The sequence below is a fragment of the Danio rerio genome, chromosome 18, assembly GCF_052040795.2.
Source record: "Danio rerio strain M-AB ecotype USA chromosome 18, GRCz13ab, whole genome shotgun sequence".
Classification (NCBI taxonomy): domain Eukaryota; kingdom Metazoa; phylum Chordata; class Actinopteri; order Cypriniformes; family Danionidae; genus Danio; species Danio rerio.
Window position 1 is genome coordinate 5,092,501 of NC_141038.1, and position 25,000 is coordinate 5,117,500.

The 25,000-nt window shown below is 37.1% G+C and overlaps 1 long non-coding RNA gene across 3 annotated transcripts in view; it reads left to right on the forward strand.

Annotated features, from left to right (window-relative positions):
• LOC147832722 (uncharacterized) overlaps nt 1-25,000 on the forward strand; it is a 574,579-nt gene that overhangs the window by 88,985 nt on the left and 460,594 nt on the right. The gene's annotated exons all lie outside the window — the stretch shown is intronic.

A 25,000-nucleotide genomic window follows, 5' to 3' on the forward strand; every position in this document is an offset into this window, starting at 1 on the left:
TTTATAGTAAGTTAGGAATCATCTGATTGATGAATAATGTGTTAGCTAATGCGGGACCAGCCATGGACAATCATAAGCATGTGATTCTCTAGAAATAAGTTTATAAATAAACTTCACTTAATAGAATATATTTAGCTCATTCCTGTATGTTATAATACAATTCTGTCCTTGTAAATCACATAAACAAGTACACACAAACACATGCACATGCATACACACAAACCAGTCTCCGACTTTTGGACTATTGTGTTATTTTAGTGTCATTTAGAGTTTTATTTTTTTTGCACTTAATTGTTTACCATTTATTTTATTACAGTATCTTGTTTAGCACATAGACATTGGTCTCATTTTATTTTAAGTGGGCTTCTACTATTTACCTGCATAAAAAAATAATTTATATATATATATATATATATATATATATATATATATATATATATATATATATATATATATATATATATATATATTCATATATTTATATATATATATATATATATATATATATATATATATATATATATATATATATATATTCATATATTTATATATATATATATATATATATATATATATATATATATATATATATATATATATTCATATATATTATATATTATATATATATATATATATATATATATATATATATATATATATATATATATATATATATATATTCATATATATCATATATATTATATATATATATATAATATACAATGTGCTTACTGTGTTCATAATGGATTGGAGTACACTTCTGATGTTCTTGAAGTGGGATACGTGTTGGGGACAGGTTTGCTGGTTTGTGTAGGTTTAAGGGTTGGGTCAAGGTGTAAGGGATGGTCAACAGTATATTCATTCATTCATTCAGGGGCGTAGGGGACATTTTAAAAGTAGATGGGGGGGACATCTGAATGAGATCCAGAAGCTTACGTTCATATAATTATTAATCACCTGTTTCTAAATGGTCCATCTCTAAAAGTGAGGGGGATGTCCTTGCTATGAGGTAACAGTGCTAACCACCCATCTAGAAAAGGAGGAGGAGTAGGGGTGAAAGGGGGGTTCTTCAAAATGAAGATGGCTGTCATATGGAACTCAGGGTATTTTTAGTGGCTTAGGAATCGTCTGATTGGTGAATCATAAACTGATTAATGCGGGCCGGCTGCAAGCAATCATAAGCATGTGATCCTCTTGAAATTAGTTTATTAATAAACTTCACTTAATAATGTGGCAAATCATTTGCAACATATTGCCTTTTAGTGATAACCAGCTGACCGCTTACCTCAGTGTAGACAGCTTTTCTGCTATTATCAGTTCGTCCTGTGGCTTGCTGCATACGTCAGCGGATTTGAGACGTGTAAGTTGAGTTAGCCGCGACAATGGGGTTTAAGGCTGGTGAAAAACGGTTCCAGAAAGCAGGTAAAACGAAAAACAAAAGCCAAAAAATAAACTAAAGTAAATAACAGGATGAGAATGTGGTAAAATTTGAAAACGTGGTAAAAATCAGGCGGCCCTAAGGGCTTTTCCTATTCTTCACTGCTTTTGAAAACACTATCAGTTGGGTTTACGGAAAAAGGAGGGTGGGTCAATCATTCAGTCAACAGCAACCTCTGGCGGATTTATGTGAGAAGAGCAGGTGCGCATGGCACTTACCAGAGAAATTTGAGCTCTCAAAAAGCATACACAGCAACCTCTGGTGCATTCGTGAAAACAAAACCTGCAAAAAAGTACCTCATGGGACATATTCGACCAAAAAATAAAATAAATAATTAAATACCAAGGTGAGAATGTGGTAAAATCTGAAAATGTGGTTAAAATCAGGATACTGAGGGCTTTTCTTTTTCTGGATTGCATTTGCAAACACTGTTGGTCGGGTTTAGGGAATTGGGCAGGTCAATCTGTGCTTTTTGAAATCACTATTGGTTGGGTTCAGAGGAGGCGGAGGGTGGGTCAGTCAGTCAGTTGGTCAACAGCAGCCTCTGGTAAATTTAGGCAAGAACAGAATGGCTGGTGGAACCGCAAGGAAAAAAAACAGCAAAAAAACAAAAAACAAAGCTCCTGGGACTTATTTTGCGCTCTTAAAAAATGTATATCGGGGTTCATCTACAGAATGAGCCTGGGTTGGACAAATCACGCTGATCGAAACCCTCAGCGCTACTGTGTGTTCAGATCTACTCAGACAGACTGCAATAAACAACACTCAGATAACCTCATTATACAGACACTACCTGCGTATATTTTAATTACCTCCCATTCTGCCAACACACCTCCACCCAACCTGGCAGGTGCGTGAAGGGACGCAGAGACATTTCCCAGAGCAGGTGTAAAATATTGGGGAGTTTATCTGTGTAATCTGTCTCTATAAACACTCGTTGGAAAATAAAAGCATTTAGAAGAGAGATTTTGCTTTTTCAGTCTCTTCCGCTCCAGCAATTAAGTTGTGGCTGGAGTCATTAGCGTCTCCACTCCCACAAACAAACTTAAAAGTGAAGGCAATTACCAGCAGCGTGCTGTGATTTCGAGGGTGTTTTTGAAGATGGGTGGGCTGCGCTTGTGTGTGTGTCTCTCTCTGTCTGATGGGCCAGCGAAATGGCAAACACCAAAATAGCATTTATCTGAACACAGGTGGTAGCGGTTGTTTAAAAAAAAAAAAAAACAGCAGACTGAAAACTCAGGCTTTCCGTCCCTTTCTTGTTGCTGAGCGGTGGGCATCCCTTGCAGTGCTGTCCTGTGACAGACGAATACCAGCCTGGTTTGGGTAGAGAGAGAATAAACACTAATAGACGCCCATATGGTCCCACGGATAGATTAATGGAATCAGAAACACAAAACGCAGAGATGCAAAGATGTGAGTGGAACTGATTGATTAAGTAAAACAACACAAACATTGAAATCAATGATAGGAAACGGGAAGTGAAATATTTACTCGCATTTAGAGGAAACAGTTGGAAACACAGATTTGCTGGTTATGTTTCAGTGCAGGCTGAGTGATTTCCTACTAACAAAACCTTAATTTTTACATTGATAATGTAGCTTGTGTTGGTATCATTTATTTAAAGTCTGTGTGAACCTAAAGTTGCTGAGACTTGATGTTGTTCATATACTTCCTACTGAAATTGAATACTGAGTTTTTTGTGCACGTCATTCCTTAATATCAAACTAACGGCAAGGGGGTGTGGTTAAGAATATAGTGTTTGAAGCATCAAAGCGACATCAGAGAAGCACCGCTACACAAAGTGAAGAAAATGGTCAGAATTTGGTTGAAGATTACCAGAACAAACTTTTATAATAGCGTTTATTCAGCTGCACAGATTGATTCAATGATTGAATTGGATTTTATTTGTGAGGTTTAAACAAACTGTACAAAATACAAGTATCCCATACGTTTTTTAATAAATCGTTGAGGAAACGAACACAATAAAGCCCTTGGCTTTTTTCCATTGTGGTCCTCACTTTTAAAAACATGGCAGCAAAGTACAGTTAATGCATACCACATCGTAAAACAGAACCTAAATTATTCACTATATATATATATATATATATATATATATATATATATATATATATATATATATACACACACACACACACACACACACACACACACACACACACACACACACACAATATCAGAATTATTAGCCCTCCTTTGAGTTTTTTTTTTTTTTTTAGATTTCCCTATTGATGTTTAACAGAACAGGGAAATTTTCACAGTGTGTCTGATAATATTTATTTGTTTTATTTCAGCTAGAATAAAAGCAGTTTTTAATTTTTTTAAACACAATTTTCAGGTTAAAATTATTAGCCCCTTTAAGCTATATATTTTTTTCGATAGTCTACAGAACAAACCATTGTTATAATAACTTGCCTGATTACCCTAACCTGCCTAGTTAACCTAGTTAGGCCTTTAAAATTCACTTTAAGCTGTATAGAAGTGCCTTGAATATATATATATATATATATATATATATATATATATATATATATATATATATATATATATATATATATATATATATATATATATATTATAATGGTGTTTATTATCATCATGTCAAAGATAAAATAAATTAGATATTAAAGATGAGTTATTAAAACTATTATGTTAAGAAATGTGTTGAAAAATCTTCTCTCCATTAAACTGAAATTTATGAAAAAATTTCAACAGTGGGGCAAATAATTCAGGTGGGCTAATAATTCTAACTGTGTATATATATATATATATATATATATATATATATATATATATATATATATATATATATATATATATATATATATATATATATATATATATTTTTTACCTTAAAAGGAGCTGAGTCCCCCTAAAATGAAAATCCTAAAATCGTCCCTAGTATAGGTGCATAACTAATGCACTCTTTTACTTAATGGCGTAGTCTATTTCAATTTCTCAAAATAGCAACATGCCAAAAATGCACCTTAACACAGCTCCTTTTCAGACCAGCACACCCACAAGTCCACAAAGTGGTGCAAATGGATTTTGCTATTTCAACAACGTGGTGCAAAACATGAAAATGATTGTTGTGCTGGTTTGAAAATAGCAACAAATCACCTTGTGCCTTATTGCGCCAGGTGTATGTTAGGGAATAATATAGAATAATGATAGATTGTTCTATAGACAATCGATGAAAAATTGATGAATCATTGAATATTGCTTAACGAGGCTTGTACTGGCCTCAATAAGGCTGGCTGCTTAGTTATCTAGTCAGTTAGCATGGAAAAAGTCACAAAGAATCATAGATGATGTATGCTGATCCATCCTTTTCTCATCCTCTATTCCTTTTTACTTGTAAAACCTGTGAAACGCAAATAAATGTCTTTTACATTCACATAACTCTTGCACAGTATGCTTTATCATTAAGCAGCAACGTCAACTCAATGAATTCCGTTGACATTATCGATTAACTATACAAACTAACAACATTCTTTGACAGAAAACCAATTGTATTTATGTAATCATTCAACAAAAATAATACTTATAGGGTATTGCCCTCTTTAGACTACACTGTTAGCACGTTTTGCTCGTCAGAAGAAGCTGCTGAATAAAGGCTGATTTATACTTCTGTGTCAAATGCCGGCGTATGCTACGGTGCTGACGCATAGCCCTTCGCCGTAGCCGTCGGCGTCGCTGACGTGCACCTCTCAAAAAATGTAACTACACGTCGCAACGACGCGTAGCACAAGCTCTGTGATTGGTCAGCTTGGGTGCGCTGACGAGTCTGGGCGGGACCGAGAGCCGCGTGAATGGTGCGAGCCTGATGGAGCGATTGTTTACAAGTGTGGAGTCACGCGAAGGAGCTCCGGATGGAAAGTTTTGTTTTGTTTACCACATAGTTAAAATTCTTGCACGTCCGCCGGTTCCTGCCTCAAAATGAGCGAGTTTGAGCCACTTGTACATCGCGGAAGTGTTCAGGAAAACAAAACAGCAGTGAATAAACTCGACACAGAGGAACATTAACACCTCACTGCCAACTAGCGTTTCGGAAGTGTTAATGCAGACCAACAGGGACAGGGCACAGAAGTATAAATGCGCAGCTATGCGCATTGCATGCACTGTGGGTCACGCCGGTAACTTGACGCAGAAGTATAAACCAGGCTTAACTGCCATGCCATGTGTCTCTGCCGAACTAAAATGAAACAAAACCAAGGCAATAACTTCCGCTACCGACATCAACCACTAGATGTCGCCTTAACTCCACAGAAACATATTTGTTATGAAAAACCAACACAATCTCACGGCAATTCATTTAGTGGCTAATTCGTACAAATTCGTATGATCTAATTCGTACATTTTACTACGATTTGCTTATCCCCCAATGACGGTTGGGTTTAGGGGTGGGGTTAGGTGCCACGCCTCCTTTTTAAAATCGTACATTTTCTTACGACTGAACTCATACGAATTCGTACAAATTAGCCACTAAACTGCCGAAACGTAAAATACTTACGTTTTCTCGTGAGATCAGGCTGGAAAAACTTACATTGCCGTCCGTTCAATACTATCAACTGTGTTTATGGTTTTCTGAGACAAACAAGGCTAATAATATTTGTCCTTAAAATGGTTTAAAAAAATTTTTTAAAACTGCTTTTATTCTAGCCGGAATAAATCAAATAAGAAGAAAAAAATATTATAGGAAATACTGTGAAAAATTCCTTGCTCTGTAAAAACATAATATGGGAAATATTTAACTAAGAAAAGAAAATGCACAGGAGGGCGAATAATGCTGGCTTCAACTGTACATATGAATTCAGAGTCGTTTTCTCCTCACCTCTCTCTCTCATTTGCTAGCTCTACGGTTTCTTCCTCTGGCCCTTTTGTGCTGTGTTTTGTGCGGGGGTGAGTCTCTTTGGGCCCTGATCCAAGCGCCCGCTGATGGCTGCGGGGCTAATTCAGCCCGACAGGACATTAATCATGTGCCTATCGAGATTCTTTAGGCTGACTGAAAACCCATTTGTGTGTGTGAAAGCATGTGTGTGTTTGCGTGTGTGTGTACTTTCCATAATGTGTGCACTAAATTACTCCAGACTGGAAATGGGTAAATGAAAATTGATAGCTGATGTTCACACAGTGACACTTGTTTTTTGTATGTTTTTTTTTTTTGCGTGTGAAGTGATTGGTGCTTGTGTAACTTAAAAACACATTTCTTAATTCTTTATGTAGTATGGTGATTCTGGTGATGCAACACAATGTATATTATGTAAGTCTTATGTAAGTGTGAGACGTTTAGAGCAATGTGCGTGCTGACACGCGTTTAAAATACTGTTTCTTTGTTTATTCATTTGAATAACACGAAAAGGAGTTTTTAAAATGCAGAAGTTTAGCCAAGGAGGAAATTTTAATTGGGCGATGCATTCCTTTCTTTTTAAGGCTTATTGCTATTCATAGTATGGATGTTTCTTGTTCATCGGTAATGAGCAAATGCTCTCATTTGCTCACTAAAGCGATAGTTCACTGTGAAATTAATATTTTTCATCATTTAATCATTCTCATGTTGTTCTAAATCTGTCTGACTTTCTTGGTTGTGTGCAGCTTGAAATGTTTTTAATGAAAGCTATTATTGTCACTATTCAAATGTCACTATAGTTAATTATATCATTTCAGGATCATTTTTATTGTAGTTCTCTGTTATAAATTGATGAGGAATTTAACATCCAGTTGTTCAGTGGAGTTATTGAGTTATTGCTGGTAATTAGGATTGCATGATCATATACATTTGACATATTTAAAATATCATGACATATTTGATTTAAATTTCTAATCAGTGTTATATTTCAATTTGTTAATCTTTCAATATATCTATCAATCAGTAAGCTAATTAATTCCGTTTTGTGTGTATGTGGTTCATGTGTAATTTGAAATTGTATTAAATGGAGTAAATTCAATAGTAATTTCTGGCAAAACATGGTATCTTCAAAAATATTATGCTCAAAATAATCAAAACATCATGTTTATATATATATATATATATATATATATATATATATATATATATATATATATATATATATATAGATAGATAGATAGATAGATAGATAGATAGATAGATAGATAGATAGATAGATGGCGAAGCAGTGGCCTTTGTGAGCAGTCACCTCACAGTAAGAAGGTCCGAACTGGTTCGAACCTCGGCTCAGTTGGAGTTTGCATGTTCTTCCTGCGTTCGCGTGGGTTTCCTCTGGGTGCTCCGGTTTCGGGGTGGCTGAAAGGGCTGCAAAAAACATGCTGGATAAGCTGGTGGTTCATTCCGCTGTGGTGACCCCGGATTAATAAAGGGACTAAGCCGACAAGAAAATGAATGAATATATATATATATATATATATATATATATATATATATATATATATATATATATATATATATATATATATATATATATATATATATATATATATTCTGAGATATATAAGGCTGAGATTCTCTTCTTTATGCCAATCTTTGAATTGTATGAATCGGATCAGCGGATCAAAAGTTATTAAACATTTAAGAGCAATACTTATTTTTAGCCGCGGGCGGCTGTCTCGGTCTTTAAGGGTTAAAACCGTTGATATGCAATTGTTCATGGTATGATAAACGTGCACGTTCAAATCGTGGTAGACCGTCATACCGGTATATTGTTACAACCCTAATATATACATATATATTTATATATATATATATATATATATATATATATATATATATATATATATATATATATATATATATATATATATGTAACTGCTGTATGGATATCCATTTTGTTAACTTACAAATTAAATCTAATTTAACGTCCACCAACCGGGATTAAAGCATCATCTTTTCCTCTAGAACTGTACTAACGTACTCTACTGTGGTGATAAAGACAGTAAAGTCGCTGTAATTCATTATAAACATGCACTGTTTTTAACGTTTTAAACTTGTAAAACTCATTCTTGATCACACTTGATAATAATTGATGATCACAGAGAGCTGAACAGATCTTTTAATCCCAGTTGCTTTGCTCACGTCCTGTCTTGTTGATATGATTATACGCGTTACTATAGAGACATGTTAATTCATGTCTGTCAATCAAATCGTTGGGCGGGGAAACCACATTCCTACATCACGTTGCAGTCGGCCTCAAAACGGGAGGGATTTGGCTCCTTTTTTAACATCAGGAAATAAAAAAAAAAGAGACTTATTGTGTTTATATCATTCCAATATGACAGTGGACACATTTTACCTACACACACATCTGTCCAAACAGCTTACATAAGATGATTTTCATTTATGGTGTCCTTTAATAATCATGAGCATTTCTGTACTGCCTAAACTTTAATGAAAGTTTGCTATTATTGTAATTTGATCAGATTTGGGTTGTTTTTACATTCGATTTCCATGTGGACCCACAGTAAGTGTTTGTTTTGTTTACTTTTTATACAAGCCGTTCAGACGAATTCATGCAGACTCCAATATGAGCTGAAATTGTACTGAAAGCAGTCTGTGGATTGAAGCACTGCTGATAGCATACGCTGATATTATATGCTGATAACATATAATTTGCAATACATACAGTAGAATAATACTTTTTTTATTGCTGCTTGTCTGTGCGAAAATTCCCCACAGCTTTAAAATAATAAAGTCTTCTCTGCATTACCTTGCACTCGTGTTGATGATGCAATCATGCTGCGATTCACAGCCAAATAAGAAAACAATGTGGAAAACCACAATTGCAGAGAATGCTGTTATAAAGTACTAGAAACTTTGAGAACAACTTATACACGTAATACACCAATATAATATAACTATGTTTACATATAATAGCTTTAACTGTTAAAAGTTACAAGTTAAAGTTATTAGTAACTATTAAAGTTATGGTAACTAATAACCAGTGTTGGGCACGTTTCTTTACCCAGTTAAACTCCACGTCATCGACTTCCGCTTTAAGATTCAAAGGGCTAGCATTGCATCAAACCCCCTTAAGTGGTTTCTTTTGAAAGTGTAGAATCTATATTTTATGCAAATATGCATCACTTTGGTTTTTATTTTACTGCCCTGGATACCCGAGCTAAGACTATAGAATACACAAGCCTTGTCACTTGTTTCTTTTTGAATAGGGAATAATGTAACGGTCAATATGGAGAATAAAACCCCGCCTACTAGTACAAGAGCCAATCATCGATTGCTATAGACCTTTTTTTTTGGAACGCAAAATTACCCATTATGCTTTGCGTGTATGCGCGAGGAGAATGCGAAGAACTTCCGGTCGGCAGCTGCTGTGTGTAAACGGTCACATTTGGACAGCTTTGAAACGATAGTTTTAATCTATTTTACCTGCTTTTATCCTCTTTGAACTAATACTGTTGTCCATCAGCATCATCTCCTGGACTGATCATTAAAGAAATGCGATCTTATAGGATGGAAAACAGCTGCTGTGAGGCGTTTTCCCCTCGTTGTCAGACGGCATCTTCTGCAGTTTAAATGAAGCCTCGTCATCGCTAAAGTCAACATTTTCTCTTTATTTCAAATATATAACCAGCCCAAACAAATGTAGTTCAACAAAATGTATGACACACACACGTAGCCTGTACTGTGCCACTGACACACTGATTTAATAACAGTGACAAAGTGAAAATATAGGCTAGTGTCATTTCGGAATTACAGAAAAACACAAACCGTGGTGAAAACAACACACGAAATAAAACACAAACGGCTCGCGATTAGAATGAACAGCAAATCAGCAGCAGAGGATCAATAACAGACTTTTATTGGTCATTTTTGTAAATTGCACGACTTTCATACCTGTTAAGTTTCATGCCAGTACTCTGGTTTGCTCTCTCTCTCTCTCTCTCTCTCTCTCTCTCTCTGTGTGTGTCTGTGTGTGTGTGTGTGTGTGTGTTAGCTCAAAGAGCCGCTGAGCTAACAGCTGACAGGCCGGGAACACACTGTATTTCTGACGGCAGACACGTGAACTAGGAGAACGTTTTTCTCTTATTTCTGACGCGCTTGAACCACATGTGACAGATTATAACGGCTTTAACAGACACATTTCTAAGTTGTGTGTCACAAAAACACTCTGTTATCTATTAAAAACGTTATTGAAACCCATTTTCGGAGCGCAAATTACCAGTTGTACACGCTGTAAACGGAAGTTTTTAGCATTCTACCGGAAGACGCTGGTCGCTATGGCGCCCTCCATGCAGCAGCCATGGAAAAGGTCTATAGACTGACAATACTCCGGGTGTGGGGCTCGGAGCAGATGCGAGTTTCCAAAACAATCTCACCGCAATTCGTAACTTTTTCATTTAGTGGCTAATTCGTATGAATTCGTACGACCTAATTCGTACATTTTAGTATGATTTGCTCCTCCCCCAAATGACAGTTGGGTTTAGAGGTGGGGTTAGATGCCATGCCTCCTTTTTAAAATCGTATAATTTCGTACGCCTAAACTCGCACGAATTCGTACGAATTAGCCACTAAACTGGCAAAACGTAAACTACTTAGGTTTCCTCGTGAGATCAGGCTGGAGTTTCTGCAGATTTTGTGTTTTAGATGTTTAGAAATTAAACTGCAAGACACAGCTGTTGTTTAACTTTATTGTTGTTTCCTTATATGAAATTCAATGGTAAGCTTGTCAAGCAGTTTTGGGGAATTTGATGTTTCCCCATTCAGACCGAATGCCCGAGCATACTGACCGAGAGGTGTTTTAAAGATGTCCGCTGAGTGAAGAAACTTGCCTAACGAGACTTTGATACACACCCATACATATGTACAATATAAGTACTTAACTATACAAATATCCTGAGACAGACTATACCAGTACTTTTTAATGAAGACAGAACAATGTTGTGCAAGATTAGAAGTTAAAAAAGTAAGTAGTGCAACATGATTATGTGGTAAGATGGAGATTAAGTGAACTGTGCGGTGCATATACAGAGAGAAGAGTGTTTCAACAAATGTGCTTTGCAACCCTTGAAACATGATGTTTTGACACAAACCCAGTAAAAAAGTAAAGGATTTACTAAAAAAGTTTTAAGTGATTGCAGACTATTTAAATGGGCTCATTTGCTTTACTATTTACCTAATTTGTTTGTTTAAATTCAGCCCAATGACCAGGATGGCTGAGTGGTTAAGGCGTTGGACTTAAGATCCAACAGACTAATGTCCTCGAGGGTTTGAACCCCACTCCTGGTATAATTTCTGACGAAGCAGTGTTGCTAGATAAGTTGGTGGTTCATTCCGCTGTGGCGACCCTTGATTAATAAAGGGATTAAGCCGACAAGAAAATGAATGATGAATGAAATTCAACCCATATATATTGTTTGCAACCACTCTTAAAATTAGTACACTGCTGAACAAATGAGTACACCCCATTTTGAAAATGAATATTTTTATCCGTTTCTCAGTGAAGATAGGTCATCTATTATGATGTATTTGAGCAAAATAGATTTATTAAACAGATATATTTATTAAAACAATATTTCAGTCACCCACATCTTAAGGAATAGAAAGATAATACATTTGAATTTAGGCAAAATAATGGGGAAAATAACAAACAACCAAATTTCAACAAAATTATATATATATATTTTTTGTTTCTCTTAAATTTTGCTATTTTAAAACTTTTTATTTAATATTTTTTATTGAGGGGTGCTAATTTTAGACTGTTATTGTAACCCCGCCGGTCCTACGCCACCCAACCCGCTCCTCATTAAAGTCGGTTGCTCTACCAAGGAGGATAAAGACCATGGCCTCTAGCGTCTGTCGCTAGAGCACCTTTAGAGGTCAGAGGAGTGAGGTTTACCTGCACAGCACTTACTAGGCCTCCGTTACACCCTCCCCCCCCGAACCTCACTCACATCCAGGTCACGACACTAATGTAACCCTGCCAGTCCTATGCCACCAAACCCGCTCCGAGCTGGTATCGAACCGGCGACCTTCCGCATGGGAGTTGGTTGCTCTACCAAGGAGGCTAAAGACCATGGCCTCTAGCGTCTGAAGCTAGAGCACCTTTAGAGGTCAGAGGAGTGTGGTTTGCCTGCACAGCACTAACTAGCTGGCCTCCTTTACATTATCATAAGTTCATTTGTTTGTGATTAGCTCCAGATTTGGCTTGAGTACTGACTAATCTAATGTATATGCAAAATTACATTATAAAGCTTCCTATAGAAAATATGGACTTAAATGAGAGATTTGTAAGGGGTGTTCTCATGTGTTGAGCACTGTAAATCCAATGAATCATTGTTTTCAGTGTTACAGACTCAACACAAATGCAACTCGCCGAGGTGAGAAGTGCAACAAAAGTCGCGTCTCGCCTCCGTTCAAAGCCGCTCCTTTAATCTGACGTCGTTTGAAGCACAGGTCAGACTCTCTCTCTCAGCCTGCGAGGTGTGAAGTCCAGAGGGATGATCATTCTTCGGGCTGTTGGGATTTGTAAGCTCTTTGTGGAGGAGGACACGCTGGGGTAATGCAGGGTAGCCGGCAGTGGCCTGGGAGTCAATTAGTCACCACAGTGCACAATACAAGCTGACAGCAGCACAGGAACACACACACAAACTCTCCTGCACTCACTCCAGGATATCAGACGGAGAGAGCAGTCACCACCGCCTACAGCTTGTTAGAAGATGCACATTAAGATCTGGCCCGTGTGCAGAGCCGGGGCAAATATTTTAGGGGTCTCGAATCCAAGAGGGGACAATAAATATGATGCACAGGAAAAAAAAAAAACAAGAAAGTGCGTTAGTGGTAAAACATGAAGCTGCTAAGGCGGTTAATAATGGAGGCTGACACAACACGCCGGAGACCCTGAGGCTTCAATGCACTCAGGTGAAGAATAGTGTGTGCAAACGCCTTGAAAAAAAGAGAAGGCGATGCTTGGAAAGCCAAGGACGGAGCGTTAGCCATCTTTCCTAAGAAATGATCATTTTCGTTTTTGGGTGAACTAACCTTAAAAAACACGTTAAAAATTATAACTGTCGTTCATTGTCACTCAAATATCAATGCAGTGGCAATTTAATAATTTTTGTGAACCAGAAAACATGGATGGATTTTACACTAACTGGCCACTTTATTGGGTACACTTACTAGAACTGGGTTAGACCCCCTTTTGCCTTCAGAACTGCCTTAATATACTTCAAGTTACTGGAAATATTCCTCAGAGATTTTGCTCCATATTGACATGATAGCATCACACAGTTGCTGCAGATTTTTCTGCTGCACATCCATGATGCGAATCTCCCGTTCCACCACATCCCAAAGTTGCTCTATTGGATTGAGATCTGGTGACTGTGGAGGCCATTTGAGTACAGCTAACTCATTGTCATGTTCAAAAAACCAGTCTGAGATTATTCATGTCTTATGACATGCAGGTTATCCTACTGTAAGTGGCCATCAGAAGGTGGGTACACTGTGGTCATAAAGGGATGGACATGGTCAGCAGCAATACTCAGGTAGGTTGTGGCATTGACACGATGCTCAATTGGTACTACTGGGCCCAAAGTGTGCAAAGAAAATATCCCCCACACCATTACACCACCACCAGCCTGAACTATTGATACAAGGCAGGACGTATCCATGCTTTCATGTTGTTGGCGCCAAATTCTGATCCTACCATCCGAATGTGGCAACAGAAATCGAGACTCATCAGACGAGGCAAGGTTTTTCCAATCTTCTTCTGTCCAATTTTGGTGAGCCTGTGCAAATTGTAGCCTCAGCTTTTTGTTCTTAGCTGAACAAAAGCTAAGAACAAAAAAACAAAAACAAAAAAAAGCTGCTGCTGTTGCCCATCAGCCTCAAGGTTGGATGTGTTGTGTGTTCAGAGATGCTCTTCTGCAGACCTCGCTTGTAACGAGTGCTTATTTGAGTTACTGTTGCCTTTCTATCAGCTGGAACCAGTCTGGCCATTCTCCTCTGGCATCAACAAGGCATTTGGGCCCACAGAACTGCCGCTCACTGGATATTTCCTCTTTTTCAGACCATTCTCTGTAAACCCTAGAGAGGGGTGTGTGTAAAAATCCCAGTAGATCAGCAGTTTCTGAAATACTCAGACCAGCCCGTATGTCACCAACAACGATGGCACGTTTAAAGTCACTTAAATTCCCTTTCTTCCCCATTCTGATGCTTGGTTTGAACTGCAGCAGATCCTCTTGTCTATGTCTACAGGCCTAAATGCATTAAGTTGCTGCCATGTGATTGGCTGATAAGAAATTTGCATTGAGCAGTTGGACAAGTGTACCTAATAAAGTGGCCGGTGAGTGTAAATAGTAGAATTTTGTCATTTAATAAATGTTTGAATGAAGCCAACATAACAATAGCACCCACACTTTTCCTAATTGGCGCTGCCATTTTAATCTTTTTGGCTCGAGACTTCCGGTCTCATTTACTTCCATTAGTTTTTTGACGTTAAAAACTGCTCGTTTCGCTGTTTGATGTTGCAATTTGATATTTTTTTTTATTATATTATTCTACTTAGTCTGTAGAGTCATGCAAACATTTGTTTGTGAAGCAAGCAGTTTGACCGTTTTCTGCCGTTTATTATTCCTAGTCATTTCTTCCATAGGCGACTGAATCTGAAGTTCTAAGACGGGTGTCAAACTCAATTCCTGGAGGGCCGAAGCCCTGCACAGTTTAGTTCCAACCCTGCTCCAACACAATTACCTGTAGGTTTCAAACAAGCCTGAAGGACTCAGTTAGTTTGATCAGGTGTGTTTAATTAGGGTTGGAACTAAACTGTGCAGAGCTGCGGCCCTTTTGGAACTGAGTTTGACACCTGTGTTCTAAGACAATCGCAATAACAGGCGCACTTCTGCATTTTAGAATAAGGTCATTAGGTGAATTGGGTAATACACATGTAGGCCCCGTTTACACTAGTGCGTTTTAGTTTTAAAACGGCGTTGTAGAATGAAAACGATCCGCGTCCACACTCGCGTTTTACCCAGCGTTTCTGAACAGCTCTCCGTCCACACCAAAACGCTAAAAAAACGCACATCACGTGACCACACACACACTCTCGGGCAAGCGCTCCAGCATTTCTACCCAGATGAGAGCTCTGCTTGTCGGACTGCTCATCAAGCATCTCCCGCTGGATCTAATCTCACTATATTTGCTAAACGTGATATTTCATTCATGTTGTTGTCTTTATCTAACGACATAGGCCAATTCCCTGACTTTGGTCATTGGAATCTATTAAGTTACTTGTTCACGGGTAACATGTTTTGGTTGAGCGCAAAAATAAGTTAATGATTAATCCAGGTACATTGACTGATCGCTTGCCTTTATTTCCTACAATGTATAAACTTATTGTATGTTATACTTTTATAATTATCGATTATTAAAACTGATATTCAGCAAAAGAGAGGGTGCGTTTCGTATTTTCACTGAAATTGAAAGGAGGCAGTTGTTATCGGCTCCGTTTTGTTATAAATATCCACAATATCCACATATATACAGCACGACACCTCAACATTTCTGCTGTCTGTTTAGTTGCTAGTATTAAACAGAAAATAGGCAGTTCCTTAAATCATGTTTACTTTTTATTGTTGAGAAAGTGAAACAACGTAGCCAAGGTGATGTGAATGAAGTTATAAAGTACACTGTTCCCTTTGAAGATTTACCCGTGTCCTAGGTATGTTTTCCATATCAAACTGAAAAGGGGGAGACTGCAGCCTTGATCAAACTTGCGAAGTCTTAACTTACAAGAAGAGGATGCGACACTGAACTGTGTGTGGGCTACTTAATATTGAGGAAAAGCCCCAATCAGATAGGCGAACGTTTGCAGCCCCGCCTCCGTTTTCAGATGTCTCCGTCTTTCCCCATCCACACTGAGACGGAGCAGCAGCGTTTTAGAAGGAAAACGGCCTCTCCAGCGTTTTCAAAAAGCTCCGTTTTCGGCGCTCGAGAACTCCGGCGTAGTGTGGACGGATGGCGTAACCGTAGCAAAACTTATGCGTTTTCAAACTAAAATGCACTAGTGTAAACGGGGCCGTAGTGTATGTGTGTGAATGCAAGAGTGTATGGATGTTTCCCAGTACTGGCTTGCACCTGCAAGGGCGTCCACGGCATAAAACATGTCCTCGTTGTTGGTGGTTCATAGTTGGTGGTTCTTTCCACTGTGGTGACCCCTGATTAATAAAAGGACTAAGCCAAAGAAAATTGAATGAATAAATGTTATTTTGTGTCCAAATAAACTCATAGTTTTGAACCACTTGAGGGAGAACAGTGAGTCTATTTTTGTTTTTAATTTTAGGTAAACTATTCCTTCAAGAAAGATTAAACATTCTAGAAAAAAAAACAAAAAACAAAACTACATCCTCCTGAACAAATATACCAACAGAATGCTAATTTCAGTTTACAAATGGCAAAACTGTGTGAAACTTCCTGGCATTTCCTGTGCATTTCAAAGATGTAATTTCGGTGTGTGTTTTTTTATGCAATTATCAGAGTTTTTGATTATTAGCTGTACTGTACGTCTCTAAAAGGTCCCTGTTGAATATTACAGTGACATTTAGCAAAAGGTTTAGTAATGTTTGTGATTAAGAGCGTATTGGAATTGTTGAAGGTACAGTCATTAAATGTAGTTTTTCTCCTAAATCCTAAATGAGAGGTCCCTTTGGTGCCACTCTGAGTTCCTGTTGTTGCTAACCTACTTTTACATTATGCTGCCAAAGTACATTGCTAAACACAGCACTGCCGTTCCTTTCTTGGAAGTGCAGATTGCCTGGGGAGAAAGAAATCTACACAATACGTGGAAACGACCCCAATAATCACCAACGCATGCAGATGCAATGTAAAGAAAGCAACAAGAGGGGGGAAATTGGTTTGTTTTCAATACAAGCATCGCTCCACTTTACTTCCATAAAGTGCACATTCACAGAAAAGAGCAAAAGGCTTTTTGCTTAATGTTTGTTCAAGAGAACTTGAGTATATACTAAGAAAATGAATCAGGGTTATTGCCGTGTTCAAATGTGAATGCTCTTTTTATCGTTTAGTCATTGATATCACTCTGTGAAGTTTTAGCTTTTGAATTTAGGTTTCATCAGTGAATGTTAAAGTATTTTCTGATGATTTAATAATGAGCAGCTCCGGTTTCCCCCACAGTCCAAAGACGTAATACAGGTGAATTGGGTAAGCTAAATTGTACGTACTACGTAGTGTATGAGTGTGAGTGAGTGTGTATGGATGTTTCCCAGAGATAGGTTGCGGCTGGAAGGGCATCCGCTGTGTAAAAATGCGCTGGATAAGTTGGCGTTTCATTCCGCTGTTGCGACCTCGGATTAATAAAGGAACAGGGTCGACAAGAAAATGAATGAATGAATGAATAATAATGAGCAATGCTCGCACAGCATTTATTAATCATACCTCAACATTTACTAAAGCTGTATTAAAAAAGTTATTTTATAAAATATTTTTTAAAACCTAAAGGGGATTTATTATATAAAATAAGAAGTCCCTAGATACATAGTGTTATAGTGTGTGTGTATGTATGTATGTGTGTGTGTGTGTGTGTATATATATATATATATATATATATATATATATATATATATATATATACACACACACACACACAGATCAGTTCTGTCTGGATGTCGAATCTGATTGGCTGACAGCCATGATATATTTGAGTAATATCAGCATCCGTACAGCCTCTTTATCCTTTGTGTATTACTCCGCCCACATACAGCCAGCTACAAGCAAATGCTACAGTTTGACAAATATTACTGCAGTTAGACAACAAAATATACTTTTGAGACTTTTTTTATTCGAGAATGTAGTTGTTTTGGTTGTAACTATGCAGTTTATTTGCAAGATTAGTGCCTATTTTAAAATATTTACAATTTCTGAGAGACAGCTCATCGGCGACAGTTGACGTTTTCTATCCACAAGATGGCGACATAACCGCATAATAAGCCCTTACGCTTAGAAGATATATCAGTCTGATTTCTAACCATAGCAGGTTAAATTAATATTAAACTGGTAAGCACACCTGCCAACCCTTCTGTTTTAATGGGAGTATCGAGTATTTCAGACCAGTCTCCCACAAACATACCGTTTTTTTTTTCTTTCTAAAAAAAAAAACTCCCGTAATTTGACCCACCCCTCTCTTTGGCACAGTCTGTAAACTTAACACCCCCGGGTTGCCAACCTTGGTACAGTACCCATTTAGATAATCTCTCTCTTTTTGTATGTTGTAGTGTTGTATTTATACCGATTTGCTCGCATATCAGGAATGTGTGTTGTGTTGGCAGACTGAAATAAGCAAAGCCCGCATGTGTTTAGCGTTTCTCCTTATCGCAAACACAACAGCAGTCTAGTAACGTTAGTGGATTTGTTGTTATTATCGGGGCTAATTATTGTGATGTCCCGATTGCAATAGAGAAGTACTGTAGACTGTAACAATGTTAGAAGATATCTCTGTAGCTGGATGGCATTTCATGTCACGTTCAGCCTTATAATCTTTAAGTGTAAGCAAAATCAGCAGTTTTGTCATCACTTTAGGAAAGAGTCATTTAAACACTAGCTCTAAGTGACATTGGTGAATTAATAACGGCTTCTGCTGTTTTGACATCAGCTGCAGATGTGAATGAATGGTGTAAGAAAGTAGTTCCTAATAAAAAAGGGTCTTTAGACTCTCCGTTTTTGATTTTCTTATACATATACACGATTGTGGCATTGAACTGTTGCATAAACGCAATATCACTCTCGTAGCAGTGTGATATGGCTGTATATCAGCACGGGTGGGAGGCGTGCATTGGCACAAGGCGAATATATATATATATATATATAAACTGTATATATATATATATATATATATATATATATATATATATATATATATATATATGTCAATCTGACATTTGTGTGTGTCAGACAGCACTTGGTAATTGAAGACACACACACATTTTCTTTTAGACTTAGTCTGTTTATTAATCTGGGGGTCGCCACAGCGGAATGAACTGCCAAATTATCCAGCATATGTTTTACGCAATGGATGCCCTTCCAGCTGCAACCGATCACTGGAAAACATCCATACACACTCAGTCACACACATACACTACGGACAATTTAGCCTACCAAATTCATCTATACCACATGTTTTTTGGACTTGTGGGGGCAACAGGAGCACCTGGAGGAAATCCACGCTAACAAGGGGAGAGCATGCAAACTCCACACAGAAACGCCAACTGAGTGACCTTCTTGCTGTGAGGTGAATGTGCTACCCACTGCGCCACCGTGCAGCCACACAATATATTATGATTTTTAAAATACATATATAAAACTACTTAAGGGAGAGTAAATAAATTTCAGTTTAAAGGGAACTATCCCTTTAATTATGTGAGTAATAGTGTGTTTTTAAACGCTAAACAAAAGTACAGTAGCTCTGTGGTCAGTTATTCATTTTATTGGAAAAATAGTGCAAGACAGGTAAGAAACAAATCAATGCAAGTTTCCGTAGGAGTGGAGAAAAACACAATGGTAATATTCGAGAGCAGTATAATTTCCTTGGGTTGACTTCCCTCTCCGGGATATTTTCACAGGTTAGCTTTATGTCCCCTACAGTCATTCAGAGGTGGAGAAAGTGCACTGCAGACCTCTTATGGACAGAAAAAGCACAGTGGTTTGCAAATCTGAACTCAAGTTCACTTCCCAAAACGGAGAGCGGTGTTGAAGAGCCAAAAAGTGCAAGCTGTTTAATAGATGGTGACTTTCACCGCGCAACCCCGGGCAGAGAGAGAGGTCACTGATCTCAGGTCAGATGCCACGGCCTACACAAAAAATCCATCCTAGAATTATGAGCAGATTAGCATTTGCTCCAACTTTTTCTGCTAAGTTCTGCGATGGTAGTTATTCTATCCTGAAACACATGTAACTGCTGTGTGTTTTCATTCTGAGTATATTCTTTTTATATAGGTATAAGATTTGGGGTTGAAACTGATTGAATCATGACTGTAAAGGCTACACACCAGGACGTTTTTTGTTTGCGTTTATCGTCAGCGTTTTACTAAACGTTTTTCAGTGTTCAAACCTAAGCGCTTTTCACTGGCGTCAAGCAGACGAGTATGCTAAATCCCTCTTTTGACGTTAGATGGCGCTGCACAACTATAAGCTTCTGACACCCAGTTATAACACAGAAGAAGTGGAGGAGCGGAAGTTCACAGTCACACGCATGTTGTTAAAGTTACTGGTGACTCGAACAAGCATGGATGGTTCAAGCAGCCGATCTAGCGATGAAGAATTGATTATTGTTTACCAATGCAATAAGCAGCTGCACGTTCATATCGCCTCTGGGCATCTTCTTCAATGTGCGCTTAGCCTTATAATCTTTAAGTGTAAGCAAAATCAGCAGTTTTGTCATCACTTTAGGAAAGAGTCATTTAAACACTAGCTCTAAGTAACATTGGTGAATTAATAACGGCTTCTGCTGTTTTGACATCAACTGCAGATGTGAATGAATAGTGTAGTGAAAGTAGTTTCTCATAAAAAAGGGTCTTTAGACTCTCCGTGTTTGATTTTCTTATACATATACACGATTGTGCCATTGAACTGTTGCATAAACGCAATATCACACTCGTAGCAGTGGAATATGGCTGTATATCAGCACGGGTGGGAGGCGTGCGTTGGCACGAGGCCGTAGGCTGAATATATATGTGTCAATCTGACATCATTTTGTGTGTGTGAGACAGCACTTGGTAATTGAAGACACACACACATTTTCTTTTAGGCTTAGTCTCTTTATTGATCAAGTGCATTGACAGTTTTGCGCTTGAGCGCCTCCAAGTGCTGTTTACGGTAACTTCAGCAGCTCTGTGCAGGTGAACAAAGGTGCCGATCTGATTGGTGGAGAAGGTTTTGACGCTGCGCGCATGAGCCGTTTTTTTTTTTAATTACGCTTTTGCGCCTGCCGTTTTGCTCGTTGGTGTGCACGATCACATTGACGCCCTTTATTTAGTTACGAGGCGTTAAACGTCGACGGAAAACGTGAGCAAAAATTGTCTCAGTGTGCACGGGCCTTAAGGATTATGGAATGGATCCCTCGCTCTGGTGGGCTGATCAGAGCCCAAGAATTCAGTCAACAACTTTTTCTTTTTCTGAGGATTTACTGTAGCATGTAATAGGTGTGTGTACAAAGATAGATACAAAAATAAATAAATGAATATGCAAATATCAAACATGATATTTGTCAGAACAATGACGAGCATTATTACAGGCCTGTAGCCAGCCTGGTATAAGGGGTGGTTCTTTTTGTTAAAATGTGGACCTTTTTGCAGTTACACACCCCACTTACAATGTATGAGATTTAAATACTGTATTTTGTGACATTTTAAGCTGGATTAGCTTGTTAGATCGTCATCATAATGACACATTTAATGTACCAAAATATTTCCTAAAGATTCAGAATAAAGAAAAATGAATAAATACTTATTTTTAAAATAGAGATTTATTAGATCATAAATCATTAGAAAAAAATAACAATCTGTTAAAGTTTTAAATTGAAAACTGTAGCCTATTGTAGCCTTAGCATGTACACTGGCCAGAACATTCAACTGTCCTCAATCAGAATTTGGCTATTTGAATAGTAAAAAATTAAAACATAATAAAAATAAAAGAGCTTAACAATTTTTCTAGCCTCTCTTGTAAAAAAAAAAAGTACATTTGATTTGATAAAAAAATTCATGAATAACAGTTTTCAAATTATTTTATATATAGAATTTTGCTTGGTCTTAATCCATTGAAAAAGCCCTTTACAATGGATTAATTTCACTATTTATGATGACATAGCAGTCAAAATAAGACAAATAAGCTCATGTATGAGACAAATTCTGGACCTTTGTCATTGAGTGGTGGGTCTTTCGAACCATCCGAACCCCCCCTGGCTACGGGCATGTATTATCAATTTCACTGAGAATAAGTGAAATACTCTAGCTCAATGAGTTACCATGTTAGCATTTAACTAAGCCATTTAACAAAATGACATTTATCCACACTCTTGCTCAGTTATTATACAAAGAAAAACAACAACCTCATAGGCAACATAGAACATGAAGTATAACCAATATACTAATAAATCTCACAGCCGATGTATAGATAATGATCATCTATTGGTAACAATCACATCGAATTATATGTGCTCACTTCAGTAGTATAATCACTTTCACTATAACATCAAAGATTACAGCTTAATGTGAATATAGAGCATTATGTAGCAGAGCAAAACTCACTTTATAGGATGCACGGACACATTACAAGCTAGACTGGAACGGCTCGTCTCACTTCTCTCAAAAGCTGCGTCCCAAATGGCACACTATACACTATGCACTCATGCACTATGTACTTATGCACTTACACACTCAACAGGATAGTATATGTATGTAGTGTCGTCCCAAATGGCACACTAATGTTTTTTTACTAAGCGGAAATTCAAACCGTTTCCCTGATGACGTTTGACGGTTGCCAAATCAGTGAAATAAACGACCGAATTATCAAATATTACCTGCCGTGAGTGTTGCCGCATTCACCATCGGGAGGCGCTATAATCACTCTCGTAGAAGAATTTTGTTCTCACCATCCAAAATAAATAAAGTTATCCAACATGTGCGCCCGATAGCTCCGCCCTTTCCGCTACGTAAGCAAACCTGCGGTCGTTGAGTGCGTGAAGTGTCCATCATTACACACTTCATTTTAGCGGCTGAATGAGTGCATCATCCGGGTAATTAAAGTGCACTTATTATTTTTATAGTTTTCAGTGTGAACACACTACTTACACTATTTATACTTCAAAATGGCGTAGAATAGTGCATAAGTATGCGATTTGGGACGCAGCTAAAGTTTGCTGCGCAGTGTTAAAATGGCGACGCCTCCTAAAGGGGCAACAGCTCTTAAAGGGGCCACACATGCAAACCTTTTGCACAATAGGATTAAGTGAAAATGCTGATTTTTGGTTTTATCAAACGTCATTCAATTTGTCTTAAATGAATGAATGAATCATCTAGGAAAAAAATAAAAACATTAGTTTGTGTGTTAATATATGATGATTTATGAATTTCTAATGTGAGTTTGATTACCCTCTCATGTTTTTATAGTATTTTCCTTAAGCGCAATCTCCTACTCTCCTTCGTGAAGCTAATATGGAAGTAACTGAAACTGCAACTCATTGAAATTTCGCTAGTCCTGGCTCCATAATAGAGCAGATTTTTTTTAACCCCAATGTAAAAATGGCAACTTTACAGCAGAAAAAAATGGTGTTTACAGCCTGGCACAAATAAAGATTTTGGTTCATATAGCTAATATTACCATTCATGACAGCTTTAAGGCGGCTGGATTTTTTTTTATAACTCATCCGTTTCCTTTATATTTATTTATTTTAAGTCTGCATAATTAATTCACTTTCTAGGCTGATCGCCGTTACTTCACCACAGCTGATTCCGGCTGATTAGCCGCTGAACTCAGCACATAGTATTTTTGTTTTGTTTTATGTGCATGGCTCTACACAGTCCGGTGCTTTTTGGAATTATTTCTTACAATCATCGATGCGATTACGAGTGAACAAAATGACGATGGTTGGCCACACTTACTTGTTGCTTCTTTTGCATTCTTTAGAAACCTATAAATGACGTCACAGATACTACGACCATATCCTTTATAGTCTATGATTTTCCCCTAAAAAATAAATATTTTAATTTAAATATTAAGATATATATATATATATATAATATATATATATATATATAAATATATATATATATAGTTGAAGTCAGAAATATTAGCCCCCCTGAATTGTTAGCCCCCCTGTCCCCCCCCCCCCATTTCTGTTTAACGGAGAAACGATTTTTTTTCAACACATTTCTAAACATAATAGTTTTAATAACTCATTTCTAATAACTGATTTATTTTATCTTTGTCATGATGACAGTAAATAATATTTGACTAGATATTTTTCAAGACACTTCTATACAGCTTAAAGTGACTTAACTAGGTTAATTATATTAACTAGGCAGGTTAGAGTAGTTAGGCAAGTTATTGTATAACAATTTTTTTTTTCTAAAGACTATTGGAAAAAAAAAAAGAGCTTAAAGCGGCTCATAATTTTGACCTTAAAATGGTTTTAAAAAAATAAATTTTTTAACATTCTAGCTGAAATAAAACAAAAAAGACTTTCTCCAGAAGAAAAATATTATCAGACATACTGGAAAAATGTCCTTGCTCTGATCAACATCATTTGGGAAATATAAAAAAAAGCAAAGCCTAAGAGGGGCTATTAATTCTAACTTCAACTGTATATTAGGGATGCACCCATATGGACTTTTGGACTGATATCGAAAATCGATAACTCTTTAGATTTGGAGGCCGATAACTGATATATATATATATAAGCTGATAAATATAAATAGTTAAAATTTTTATATTTTTATACAGTGAACAACTGATATTTTAAAAACATCATAAAAGTTTTAACTGATCTAATTAACTGAATAAAAAAAACAATAATTTCAAAATTGCAAAGATGATTATATAGACCTATA